The sequence below is a fragment of the Heterodontus francisci genome, chromosome 5 (assembly GCF_036365525.1).
Source record: "Heterodontus francisci isolate sHetFra1 chromosome 5, sHetFra1.hap1, whole genome shotgun sequence".
NCBI lineage: Eukaryota > Metazoa > Chordata > Chondrichthyes > Heterodontiformes > Heterodontidae > Heterodontus > Heterodontus francisci.
In genome coordinates this window covers 111,492,111-111,507,135 of record NC_090375.1, presented here as the reverse complement: position 1 = coordinate 111,507,135, position 15,025 = coordinate 111,492,111, and positions in this window count along the sequence as shown.

The following is a 15,025-nucleotide window of genomic DNA, read 5'->3' as shown; positions in this document are numbered from 1 at the left end:
CACCTCGCATTTGCCCTGATTGAACTCCATCTGCCATTTCTCTGCCCAACTCTCCAGTCTATCTATATTCTGCTGTATTCTCTGACAGTCCCCTTCACTATCTGCTACTCCACCAATCTTAGTGTCGTCTGCAAACTTGCTAATCAGACCACCTATACTTTCCTCCAAATCATTTATGTATATCACAAACAACAGTGGTCCCAGCACGGATCCCTGTGGAACACCACTGGTCACACGTCTCCATTTTGAGAAACTCCCTTCCACTGCTACTCTCTGTCTCCTGTTGCCCAGTCAGTTCTTTATCCATCTAGCTAGTACACCTTGGACCCCATGCGCCTTCACTTTCTCCATCAGCCGACCATTGGGAACCTTATAAAAGGCCTTACTGAAGTCCATGTATATGACATCTACAGCCCTTCCCTCATCAATCAACTTTGTCACTTCCTCAAAGAATTCTATCAAGTTGGTAAGACATGACCTTCCCTGCACAAAACCATGTTGCCAATCACTGATAAGCCCATTTTCTTCCAAATGGGAATAGATCCTATCCCTCAGTAACTTCTCCAGCAGCTTCCCTACCACTGATGTCAGTCTATAATTACCTGGATTATCCCTGCTACCCTTCTTAAACAAGGGGACAACATTAGCAATTCTCCAGTCCTCCGGGACCTCACCCGTGTTTAAGGATGCTGCAAAGATATCTGTTAAGGCCCCAGCTATTTCCTCTCTCGCTTCCCACAGTAACCTGGGATAGATCCCATCCGGACCTGGGGAATTGTCCACCTTAATGCCTTTTAGAATACCCAACACTTCCTCCCTCCTTATGCCGACTTGACCTAGAGTAATCAAACATCTGTTCCTAACCTCAACATCCTTCATGTCCCTCTCCTCGGTGAATACTGATGCAAAGTACTCGTTTAGAATCTCACCCATTTTCTCTGACTCCACGCATAACTTTCCTCCTTTGTCCTTGAGTGGGCCAATCCTTTCTCTAGTTAACCTCTTGCTCCTTATATATGAATAAAAGGCTTTGGTATTTTCCTTAACCCTGTTTGCTAAAGATATTTCATGACCCCTTTTAGCCCTCGTAATTCCTCGTTTCAGATTGGTCCTACATTCCCGATATTCTTTCAAAGCTTCATCTTTCTTCAGCCTCCTAGACCTTATGTATGCTTCCTTTTTCCTCTTAGCCAGTCTCACAATTTCACCTGTCATCCATGGTTCCCTAATCTTGCCATTTCTATCCCTCATTTTCACAGGAACATGTCTCTCCTGTACGCTAATCAACCTCTCTTTAAAAGCCTCCCACATATCACATGTGGATTTACCTTCAAACAGCTGCTCCCAATCTACATTCCCCAGCTCCTGCCGAAGTTTGGTATAGTTGGCCTTCCCCCAATTTAACATTCTTCCTTTAGGACCACTCTCGTCTTTGTCCATGAGTATTTTAAAGCTTACGGAATTGTGATCACTATTCCCAAAGTAGTCCCCTACTGAAACTTCACCCACCTGGCCGGGCTCATTCCCCAACACCAGGTCCAGTATGGCCCCTTCCCGAGTTGGACTATTTACATACTGCTCTAGAAAACCCTCCTGGATGCTCCTGACAAATTCTGCTCCATCTAGACCTCTAACACTAAGTGAATCCCACTCAATGTTGGGAAAATTAAAATCTTCTATCACCACCACCCTGTTGCTCCTACATCTTTCCATAATCTGTTTACATATTTGTACCTCTATCTCACGCTCGCTGTTGGGAGGCCTGTAGTACAGCCCCAACATTGTTACCGCACCCTTCCTATTTCTGAGTTCTGCCCATATTGCCTCACTGCTCGAGTCCTCCATAGTGCCCTCCTTCAGCACAGCTGTGATATCCTCTTTGACCAGTAATGCAACTCCTCCACCCCTTTTACCTTCCTCTCTATACCGCCTGAAGCATCGATATCCTGGGATATTTAGTTGCCAATCATGCCCTTCCCTCAACCAAGTCTCAGTAATAGCAATAACATCATACTCCCAGGTACTAATCCAAGCCCTAAGTTCATCTGCCTTACCTACTACACTTCTTGCATTAAAACAAATGCACCTCAGACCACCACTCCCTTTGCGTTCATCATCTGCTCCCTGCCTACTCTTCCCCTTAGTCATGCTGACTTCATTACCTAGTTCCTTACAGGCTTTCGTTACTACCTCCTTACTGTCCACTGACCTCCTCAGTTGGTTCCCATCCCCCTGCCACATTAGTTTAAACCCTCCCCAACAGCATTAGCAAAAGCACTCCCAAAGACATTGGTTCCAGTCCGGCCCAGGTGTAGACCGTCCAATTTGTAATAGTCCCACCTCCCCCAGAACCGGTCCCAATGTCCCAAAAATCTGAACCCCTCCTTCCTGCACCATCTCTCAAGCCACGCATTCATCTTGACTATTCTTTCATTTCTACTCTGACTATCACGTAGCACTGGTAGCAATCCTGAGATTACTACCTCTGAGGTCCTACTTTTTAACTTGGCTCCTAACTCCCTAAATTCTGCTTGTTGGACCTCATCCCGTTTTTTACCTATATCATTGGTGCCTATGTGCACAATGACAACTGGCTGTTCACCCTCCCCCTTCAGAATGTTCTGCAGCCGATCTGAGACATCCCTGACCCGTGCACCTGGGAGGCAACATACCATTCGGGAGTCTCGTTTTCGACCACAGAACCGCCTATCTACTCCCCTTACAATCGAATCCCCTATGACTATAGCCCTTCCACTCTTTTTCCCGCCCTCCCGAACAGCAGAGCCAGCCACGGTGCCATGAACCTGGCTACTGCTGCCTTCCCCTGGTGAGCCATCTCCCTCAACAGTATCCAAAATGGTATACTTGTTTTGGAGGGAGATGACCACAGGGGACTCCTGCGCTGCCTTCCTGCTCTTTCTCTGCCTTTTGGTCACCCATTCCCTTTCTCCCTCAGCAATCCTAATCTGCGGTGTGACCAATTCGCTAAATGTGCTATCCACGACCTCCTCAGCATCGCGCATGCTCCAAAGTGAGTCCATCCGCAGCTCCAGAGCCGTCATGCGGTCTAACAAGAGCTGCAGCTGGACACACTTCCTGCACGTGAAGGAGTCAGGGACATCAGCCGTGTCCCTGAGCTCCCACATTGAGCAAGAGGAGCATGACACGGGTCTGAGATCTCCTGCCATTTTTAATCTTAAGCTTAACTTAGTTAAATGAAAAAGGAACGAAAAGTTTTTACCAATCACACGATAAAAAAAAAGAGAAATAGAAAAAGCCTTACCTTATCTACACACCACGGAGTCCTTTTTTGTTGGTTAGAGGAGGAGGGCGGGTGGGAGACACTACCCGTGTAGTGTCTCGGGTTCAGAAACGGCCCAAATATATAGGGTTTTACTTACCCAGCAGCCCCCTGGTCTCTGCCGAAAACAAAAGGAAATTAAGTTTACTTTGAAACTGACCTTCCCAGCTGATCACTCGCTCGCACTCTCTGCTCCCGAATAAGCTGCTGCAAAGGCCTGGGAAAAGGCCTGACCTTTTCCCCAGAGAGTGCAGTAAATACCAGAATGGTGGTGAATGGTATTGGAGGGCGGCGTATGCCTGCACCTTTATTCCGGGCGCACTTGGAGTGCGACCTAGTTTTTGCACCGGTGACCATAGGGATTGTCTCTAGTTTGCCTGTGGATGGGATTGACCTGCTCCTAGGTAATGATCTGGTGGGGATGAAAGTGGTACTTCCCCAGTAGTGAAATAGAGACCGCAGGTCAGAGAGACAGGGCAGTGGCAGGAGACAGTCCCCTGCAGTCTCCCTAAATGTGTTGTGGATCAGACCATGATCAAACCAGCTCCCCCAGAGGAGACTGAATTGGCACCGCAGGCAGATGGCCATGAGGTCTGTCTTTCTGAGACTTTCTTTGGAAAGTTAGAAGACCCAGGGAATGAATTAAATGGATTTTCCCTAGCTAAGGCTCAGCGAGCTGACCCAGTGCTGAGAGAGTCAGCACAGGATGCCCAGTCTGAAAGTGAAGCAGAGGGAGTCCCTGACTGCTACTATTTAAAGAATGAGGTACTGATGAGGAAGTGGAGTTCTCCTCGCAGACCAGAGAGCAAGGAGTGGACAGTGGTTCACCAGTTAGTGATGCCGTAGAGATACCAGAGAGAAATATTAAGAATGGGTCATGAGATTGCAGTGGCTGTACATGTCAGTATACAAAAAACCAAAGCCCGCATAAGACAGCAGTTTGACTGGCCAAAACTCCACAAAGTATGGTGGAGTACTGCAGGAATTGTCACATGTGCCAGGCTGAGGGGAAACCCCAACCTATGGTGAAATCTGCACCCCTATGTCCTGTATCGGTGTATGGAGGATCCTCCAGCAGAGGGCTGGTGACTTGTAAGGGACCCCTGCCGAGAAAAAAGAGGACAGGCAGGCACAAGGCTGTCAACAGGTTTGAAAGGAACAGAGAAAAAAGGACTAAGAGGGCAGGTTAAAGGAAATCTGGGAGAAATCCCAAATGGAAACCCCTGCTGTCCGGTCAGCCAACCCCTAAATATTTGAAAAGTTAGACCCCACATCCTCCTATGTAAATGCAGACACTAGAAGCACCTCACCAGAGTTGCTAGCAGCATTTAAAGGCAGCTGCAGAGACAAAGAAGGTCCTCAAGCGGGCAGAGAAACTGTGAGGGTGATGTCTCACCTAGTCGAAGTGCTGCAAGGGAGTGCAGTAGAATCGGGACAAATACCTGCAAGCAGGAATGTCCCAGTGGACAAAGGGAAGATAGTCAGGAAAAAAGGGAACCAGCTATCCCCTGAGGTGAAAAGCCCTTGCATGATTCGACAAAGCACTGAAAGAGTTCAGAGTGGAACCGCCCACTGTCGCCGCCCCTGAGCAGAACTCTAACTTAAAGCTAATTAAACCTAACCCTCCCCCTGCAGACCTCAACAAGAACAAAGACCGCTTAGACAGTCATGGCAATGTGCAAACTGAAAAAAACTTCCCCAAAAACCACATGTTTATTGGGATACCAAAAAGGGCCGTTTAAAGCAGCACTGATACCAAGAAAAGACAGGCTGTAACAATTGTTAGGGTTCTGAATGAATGAGAGAGATGCATGTGTGTTTTCCTGTCCTTCTCTTCTCTCTAAGCCCTTTTAATGAAATGCTCTTTTTCAAAATCGAATTTCTTACCACTGGGTATGAAGGTGTCATGCAGACCTGCCAAGAATTAGGCATATTAATTTTCTCAAATGAACATTGATGTTAAACTGTTGCTGGACTTGTTTGAAGATCACCAGACATTGGGCTGGAAAGACATTGGCATACTAAGAGACGCTGCATGTGGAGACAAAGGACTATTCCCTGCTCCAATTAACCCAAATGAATTTTGATCACCAGACATTGAAGGTAAGGAAGCACATTCCAGCCCCTGCTAAGATGATACAATCCACAGAGCCAGGACTGGTTAAACCAGCTGATCACATGACTAACTGGCTGGTCCAGGTTTTTTGAACTAGCCACAGGACAGTTTGAATTCAGAAGGCAGTGTGCAACTGAAGCTGAAATAAGCAAGTCTCTCACCTGGCTGTCTCTCTCTCTCTCGCTTTCTCCCTAAGCCACAGGACCCATGGAAAACACATAAACCTCACGAGAGAAAAGACTCCTACATCGGAACAAGTCGAAGCATGAACTGGCCCCCAACGAATTGCAAGACTTACCAGCAACCAAAGACTCCTCATTGAACTTAAAGGACTGTAACTACCAGATATTGCCTCAAACTTTTCCCCTTTATTTCTTCTACTTTTTCTGTTTCTATCTGCATGTGTGTTTATCGTGTATGCATGCTAGCATTGTCGTGTCGCATATTCATAGTCGTTAACCGGATTAGAGTTTAAGATTATTAAACTTCTACCTTTCTTGTTTAAATCTAAGGAAACCTGTCTGAGTTCTTTGCCTTATAATTGGAGCAGTGAACAAAGATTCACTAAGGGGGAGCTAAAAACACAGTGTTTTAAAAGTAAACCCTGTTGCAGTTAAACAAGGCAAAGGTTGAGAGGGAACCCCTAGACCCCTCTCACCTGGTCGTAACAACCATCATAAGCTCCAATCAAATGATTCCACACACTGTGCAAATTCTGGATGCCAGCATGTCTGCCACCTTAAGCAAGTTGACACATACACAGCACGGCACTGATCTGCACAAAAGTGTTCTCCAGCACAGGGGTAGCACCGAAGTGTGGTTGGGTCATAAGAGGGATGATGGCGACCGAGGTCGTGGAAATGGGGTCTCTATACAGTGCACGTCCACTTCTTAACCACCCAGTCCACCTCTCAGTCAGTAGCGCACAAGCTGCTTTGTCTCCTGATGGCCAAGTCTACCCTTGCACAGGTGCAGTTGGAGCCATCTTCGGTCGTGCTCTCACAGGCTCAAAAACCAGACAGCGTCAGCCACTAGCAACTCAGCAGTCAGAGCAGGGAGCTGAGCAGCCTGCCTCTACCTCGGCTGGAGTCATTTAGGTTGCATCACTAATGAACAGCAGAAAAAGGCAGAGTAAAGTTTTGTAGTTGCACACGGCTGTATGGTAAGTTTTTGTTCTTCATTTAGTGCACATAAATGATATTCATTTTCACCACTTTCTCGTCTTGTTTATTCTTGGGTGTTGAGTGCTAAGTGGCCTTCTAACTTGTTTGATGAATGGGAAGGTAAGAAATGATGGGGACCAATGGAGGGATTTTCCCCTAGTTTGCTAGTTTGTCTGCTTTGTGTCAGTGGCATTGCGGGTGGGGGGAAGGGGGAAGTGTGACTATTTGTATTTTCTGGTGACACGGGTCCACTGGTACAACCTAAATGAACAATGCATTAATAAAGGCCTCCCTGGCATACCTATTGTGAGCAGTCTCAGGTGCATTGTCCTCATCACCCTCTTCCTCCACCTCTTCTTCCTCCTCCTTTCTAAACAGGATCTGAGCTCCTCACTTTCTTCTTCCTGCAGATCCAAGCCACGCTTCCGAGCAATGTTGTATAGTGCACAAAAAACCACAACCAATCTGGAAATCCTGGTAGCTGTGTACTTAAGGGTGCCTTCAGATCAGTCTAGGCACCTGAAGTGTATCTTCAGCACGCTGATGGCCTATTAAGTCACACAATGGCATTCATTGTGCTACTGTTGGGTTTCAGTGTTGGGATTTCTGATGGGTCATAGTCATTACAGCACAGAAGGAGGTCATTCGACCCACTAAGTCCATGCTGGAGCCCTGAGCCAAGTTTGAAGTATATACCCCTTGTAGTCTAGCAGCCACTCCTTAGGACTACTTCTGGGTCTGAAAGATCAGGGTGCTTGGACTGCTTCAGGATGAAAGCACCAGGGCAGCTCCTTGGGAATCTTGCGCACAGCCAGAGAAATATCTTTTTGTGGTTGCACACAAGCTGCACATTGATGGAAGCCTTGGCAGTTGACAAATATTCCTAAGGCACCCTTGATTGCTGCGTGTGTACTTGTCTTGTTTTCACTTGTGAGTTTCAAGAAGCTTAGGAAACCCATGGACCCAATGTTAAACTTAAAAGTGTGTGTGAATATCACTCTAATTGAACGATTTCTTTCTTTCTTTTCTTTTGGGCCTCCTTATCTCGAGAGACAATGGATACGCGCCTGGAGGTGGTCAGTGGTTTGTGAAGCAGCGCCTGGAGTAGCTATAAAGGCCAATTCTGGAGTGACAGGCTCTTCCACAGGTGCTGCAGAGAAATTTGTTTGTTGGGGCTGTTGCACAGTTGGCTCTCCCCTTGCGCCTCTGTCTTTTTTCCTGCCAACTACTAAGTCTCTTCGACTCGCCACAATTTAATTGAACGATTAACATATGTTAATTGGCAAGCCGTCTCTCCCAAGGGGGTTTCCTGCACACAGCCTATCACACTCGAGTGAAATGCCAAAGTTGGCAAGTTGGAGCTGGTTTCCCGATGCGCTGTCAATTTTAAACCCCGCCCCCCCCACCTGCACCCAAACCTACACACTCCTGCGAGTTAAAATTCAGCCCAAATTTACTGTCAGTTTCTTTACCCTCTGTCTGCTAACTGCCTGTTTCCCCATGAATGGATTCTTTATGGATTCCTTCTCAACAACACTCTCCATTTGCAGGTTTTGCAGTTGGGGAGGTTGGGATGTGGGGGAGTGAAGCAAAACAGATGCATTTACACCTCAGACACTGAGTTATGGCCAACTTTACATCAACACCTGTGTGTATGGGGCCAAGATACTGTAATAAAAGCAAAATACTGCGGATGCTGGAAATCTGAAACAAAAACAAGAAATGCTGGATTCACTCAGCAGGTCTGGCAGCATCTGTGGAAAGAGAAGCAGAGTTAACGTTTCAGGTCAGTGACCCTTCTTCGGAACTGACAAATATTAGAAAAGTCACAGATTATAAACAAGTGAGGTGGGGGTTGGGCAAGAGATAACAAAGGAGAAGGTGCAGATTGGACCAGGCCTCATAGCTGACCAAAAGGTCACGGAGCAAAGGCAAACAATATGTTAATGGTGTGTTGAAAGACAAAGCATTAGTACAGATTAGGTGTGAATATACTGAATATTGAACAGCAGCAAGTGCAAACCTGAAGAAAATCAACCTGAAAAAAACAGTGGGTGAGCAAACTGAACAAACTAAGATGAAATGAAATAAATGCAAAAAAAGATTGCAAAAATTTAAAAAATGTAAAAAGGAATGTAAAAAAAAAGAAGGAAGAAAAAATAACTAAAAATGACTAAAAATGAAAGTAAAGTGGGGGGCTGTCATGCTCTGAAATTATTGAACTCAATGTTCAGTCCGGCAGGCTGTAGTGTGCCTAATCGGTAGATGAGATGCTGTTCCTCGAGCTTGCGTTGATGTTCACTGGAACACTGCAGCACTCCCAGGACAGAGATGTGAGCATGAGAGCAGGGGGGAGTGTTGAAATGGCAAGCAACCGGAAGCTCAGGGTCCTGCTTGCGGACTGAGCGGAGATGTTCCGCAAAGCGGTCACCCAGTCTGCGCTTGGTCTCCCCAATGTAGAGGAGACCACACTGTGAGCAGCGAATACAGTATACTACATTGAAAGAAGTACAAGTAAATCACTGCTTCACCTGAAAGGAGTGTTTGGGGCCTGGGATATCTCTTGCCCAACCCCCACCTCACTTGTTTATAATCTGTGACTTTTCTAATATTTGTCAGTTCCGAAGAAGGGTCACTGACCCGAAACGTTAACTCTGCTTCTCTTTCCACAGATGCTGCCAGACCTGCTGAGTGAATCCAGCATTTCTTGTTTTTGTGCCAAGATACTGTACCTGGGCTCATTTAGAGACAGCTGCATGAGGAGACTAAGGGCTGATTTTTAGCACACAAAATCTGCTGGGTTGGCTTTGGATCAGATGTTAAAAATTTTAAAATCTGAACTCTGAGCCCAGTCTACCTCCAAGCTGCCCACTGCCGGATTTAACACAGGTGGGACAAGGAGCAGGCAGCCCACCTACTCTCGGGAGGCAGGTTCACAATTTAAATAGTTTAATGAAGTTGGCAGCCTCTGATTTCACCAGATTTGCAGGTTTTACAGTGGCTGATCAGGTTACCCAGACCTCAGTAAAACCTGCAGCTGAATTGAGGCCAGGACAACGACAGTGCCTTCACAGCACTGCTTGTGGGCCAGGAGGAGCAGTAGGTCTTCACTCACTGATCCACCAAACCCCTGCCTCCATCAGCTCACCTTCTGTCCCCCAAAGTCCCCAGAGTTGGGATCAGAGCCTGAAGGGTTTGTGGATCAGAACACATACCCCCTCTCACTCTACCCCGGGGTCGGGAATCAGACATCTCCAGGATTGGACCCCTGCGCCACCTCCAGGGTCGTGGATCAGACCTACCTGGTCCTGCAGCCTGCTCCAGAGTGCTCCCCGCCCGAATATCAATCAGGCTGACTTCCGGATACGGAACTTGTCAAGGCCAAAAGTTAAAACTCCACAGCACGCAGAGAAACCTGGACTTCTACGCCCCCATCCAAAACATCACTCCACCCCCACTCCTGTCTGCATAACACGCCCCTGTTCATATTCAGGCCTATAGGGCTGATTTTAACCCTACTCACAGAGCAGAAATTGGACAGATGGGCAGTTAAAATGGCCCATGTACCTTCGCTGATCCTGCTGCCTTTTCATGAGTTATGATTCAACCTACTAACCGAACCTCCTCAGGATGTGAACTAACTGTTATATGTTTGTTTGGTACGCTATCACCTTAGTTAGTCTAGCTAGAGATATACTTAGTTTGTCGTAGTTAAACATGAATCATTTTACATTATAACTATTTATACTTTGAGACTCCTCCAAAGCCATGCTGCATCTATCTTCTAGTCTCTCTCACATTTGATCTCTGACATCATCATGGTAGAAGGTATTCTTTACACTCTCTCAGGATTAACTCTTTCAGACCCTTATACTACATCTCCCTCCAAGTCTTTATCCAAATATATATATTTACATACATTCACTTTTTTATTTACATACTAGCCATCTCCCCCTGAGTCTCTGTCTTCACAGATTCAGTCTGTCAGGAGGCTTCACGACTCTCCCTGATCTTGTTGTCATCAGATGTGAAAGATTGGTAGTCTTTCTCCGACCTCTGTGTCTTGACTTGGACAGCCTTCATTGAGGTTTGTAGTATTCAGTGCTTTCTGAATTTCCGGTTCAACATCTGATTTGTCTAAATGGATGATAGATTGACATCTTTGCTGTAAAGTATTACAACCAAGGCAGGAGGAGTGCACTGTTTTTCTAGTTCCACTTCTCCACTGGTCACAACATATATTTACATTTTTTCCCTGTTACCAATACGGTCAATCATAGACTCTATTTTTATCCCAGAATAAAATACACCAAGCAGGTTTCTTTCCTCAACAACAAAATTATCAGTTTATTATAAAACAAGTCTTAACCAGTAATGAAGCAAAGTATAAACACACAGATTGAAATATAAAAGTTCCCTTCTTACCTTAGGCCCCTCACCCACACACACCAGTTAACCGAAAAAAATGAGATTTACTCTTTAGAACTCTATTACCAAAAAAAAGATAAAAAGAATACTTTGGCCAGATATTTGCCAATTCTTGAAGAAGACAGGGAAGATGTAGAAAGATGTCAGATGTCCTTTGTTTTATTTTGGCATCCCAAGTACACGTAGATGACTGTCACTGGGATCTTCCTAGAACAGTTCTTGTCTGGCGACATTGAAGATCAGTTTGGGCAAGCTTTCCAGAAAAATGCAGCAACAGGGGTTTCAAGCAGTTTCTTGCACTTGCTTCTCGGAGCTTCTCAAAGAGTTGGAAAAACTGGAAGGCTTCTCAAAGAGCTGGAACAGAATGAGTTGGGGCTTGTCCTTGGCAGATTGATTCTTTAAATCCTTTTCAAACCATTGTCCTCATTCCAACTCACTGTCCAAAGTGAAACCAAAATCAATGTCATAAGAGTCAAGCCGCCTGACCCTATAAACCTCGACATATTATTTCTTGGTAAACATTTTTCCCTACGTCAAAAAAAAACCCTGCTGGGTAATTGTCTGAAGACAGGTGCCTTCCAGTCAGGGCTTGTTTTTAGCACTGTTTGATTCTTCTAGTAATTGTTTTCAAACCAAGCTCAGTCCAAAAGACCTTCTGATAACCTCTTTTGTAAAAAAAACCCACAAATTTCCAGCATCTATGGAATCCTTTTCAGTTTTTAAAACCCAAGTCCTCAATAAAATTCAACAAAAAAATGGAAGCACTCATTACAAGAGGAATAAGATTCCTTCTTACAGTACCTTTTGAAGTCCTTAGTAAATAAGATCGCTGTTGATTCTCCTCTTTCTGGAGAATTACTCCTTCTCTGTTTTAGTCTCATGTCCATACCTTTTGCCCTTCTGACAACTTCAGTAGGTTTCTGGTACGGTATTTCCTGTTATAATTATGGGCTTGTTTCTTTTGGTAAGACTTTTCTTTGTCTTGTACTCTCTGATAGTCCTTGCTTTGTAACCCTGGAAGTAATTTCTTGGGCAGAATTGGAAGTTGTGTTCAGAGCTTTCTTCCCATTAAGAGCTAGGATGGTGCGAATCCACACAACAAAGGAGTGGTTCTGTTAGGTCAGAAGTGCTAATTGGAAATCTTGATTTTTCTTCAGCATTGCTTTAAGAGTTCTGACTGCTCGCTCAGCTTCTCCATTAGACTGTGGATACCTAGGGGAGCTTGTTAGATGAACAAATCCGAATTTTTCCATAATGTGTGTGAAATAATTGTTTGCAAATTCTGGTCCATTATTGGATACTATCTGATAAGATCTACAATGTGTTGCGAAAACCTCTTGAAAACTTCAAACGAGAGAATCTAACCATAACGTTCAATGGCATTACCATCACTGAATCCCATGCTATCAACATCCTGGGGGTCACCATTGGCCAGAAACTGAACTGGACCAGCCACATAACTAATTTGGCTCCAAGAGCAGGTCAGAGGCTGGGAATTCTGTGGCAAGTAACTCACCTCCTGTCTCCCCAATGGCTGTCCACCATCTACAAGGCACAAGTCAGGAGTGTGATGGAATACTCTCCACTTGCCTGGATGAGTGCAGCTCCAACAACACTCAAGAAGCTCAACACCATCCAGGACAAAGCAGCTCACTTGATTGGCACCCCATCTACCTCCTTCAATATTCACTCACTCCACCACAGAGGCATAGTTGCAGCCATGTGTACCATCTACAAGATGCGCTGCAGCAACTCACCAAGGTGTCTTCCACAGCACCTTCCAAACCCGCGATCTCTACCACCTAGAAGGACAAGGGCAGCAGATGCAAGGGAACACCACCACCTGCAAGTTCCCCTCCAAGACACACACCATCCTGACTTGGAACTATATCACCATTCCTTCACTGTTGCTGAATCAAAGTCCTGGAACTCCCTTCCTAACAGCAGTATTGGTGTAGCTACACCCTAAGGAACTGCAGTGGTTCAAGAAGGCAGCTCACTTCCACCTTCTCAAGGGCAATTAGGGATAGGCAATAAATGCTGGCCACGCCAGCGACAGCCGCATCTCTGGAACAAATAAAAAACTCTGATGACTGCTTCAGTTGTTGTTGTGTACATCCATTTAATCTCGATCCATCTTGAGAAGTAATCGACTGTAATTAGATAGGACCTTCCATCAAAGAAGAATAAATCCATCGCCAACTGTTCCCATGGTCTAGTTGGGAACTGGGTCGAAATTAGAGATTCTGTCTGATCCTATCTATGAACTGTACATATGTCACAATTTGAAATCAGTTCTTTGATATCCTTCAATTCTTGGCCACCACACGAATGCCTGAGCCCGTGCTCTACTTTTCATTATAGACATATGACCCTGGTGTATTTTCTCCAAGATATCTACTTGGAGTGACTCTGGAATTACCAGTCTCTAGTCATATACCAGCAAATCATTCACTATGGTAAAGTGTCTTCTGTGTTCGAAGAAGATTTTCAACCTCTTACCCTTGTTTGTTGTAGCTAACTTTGCTCACAATATTTGCGGACATAGATGCATTCTTCATCTTGCCTCTGCACCTGACAAAATTGTTGGAGTATATTTGAACTTGCTGGTCATTGTGATGCAGTGACCTGAGAATGTGGCTCAATTTCGTTAATAAAGTTAACATCCTGTTGAGTAGGATGGTCGACCGCCACTTGAGACAATGCATCAGCTGTCCTTTGTTGCTTGCCCTGCTGTTTTAATAGGCTGTTCTACGGTTTTCTCCTTTCTTTGAGAAGTTCAGTTTATTTGCTTTTCTTCAGGCTTGGTTGCCTTAATGGAGTGTCCCTGCTGTGTTCAGGGTTTTCTGTACTTTTTGGCTGTTTGCGCACTTTTCAGGGGTTACCCGCTCTCCATCCTTGCATTCCCTGAGTGAAGGATTGGGTTTTACTCTGGTTTTTGTTCAGCACAATGCCTGCAGAAAATTACTTTAAGCCCTTCAAAGGCTTTTAAGGCGATTCCTTGACCGTCGGCACTGTAATTCACCCGATCGCTGTTATTTATTTTCAGGCAACCACGTTTCTGCTGTGTGGAGCATCCTGTCTTTCACCACAGCTGCAGAGCTTCTCTCAGCCTCTTCTCAAGTTCTGCAGTTCTTTGGTGCCTTTTCCCAGGTCAGGCCTTTTCAACCTGTTGCTTCAAATTCTTCTTCTGGGTGTAGGATGGTAAGAACTCCTGTTGTTCTCAATCTGACCACTGATCACCATTTCAGATGTTTGTTCGGTACGCTGCCATCTTAGTTAGTCTAGCTAGCGAATTCTTAGTCTGTAGTTAAACATTAATCTTTATTACATTATAACTTTTTGAACTTCACACCAGTCTGTGAGATTCCTCCAAAGCTGCACTGCATCTATTTTCTAGTCTCTCTCACATGTGATCTCTTACATCATCATGGTAAGAGGTATTCTTTACACTCTCTGAAGGTTAACCCTTTCAAGCCCTTATACCACAACTGTTACTGTTATGATGATGGTGCTTTTTATAAATGAGCTCCACAGTCATTGCTAAATAGGAACCAGATCCCAGTTAAATCTATTTGAACTGTTCCAACTGGATAGTGCTGTGGTGAGACTACACCTTAAATACACTGTTTAGTTTTGGTCATCATGACACAGTGCAGAGACGAGCGACCTGGCTGATTGCTAATTTCAATGATCTGAGTTATTGGGAAAGATTAGAGAAACTTTAGCTTTCCACCCTCAAAATGTGACCTTATAGAGAGGTATTCTTCTTTGGCCTCCTTATCTCGAGAGACAATGGGTAAGCGCCTGGAGGTGGTCAGTGGTGTGTGGAGCAGCACCTGGAGTGGCAATAAAGGCCAATTCTAGAGTAACAGGCTCTTCCACAGGTGCTGCAGAAAAAATTGTTTGTCGGGGCTGTTACACAGTTGGCTCTCCCCTTGCGCCTCTGTCTTTTTTCCTGCCAACTGCTAAGTCTCTTCAACTCGCCACAATAGACGATGCTTAAATGTACATAAA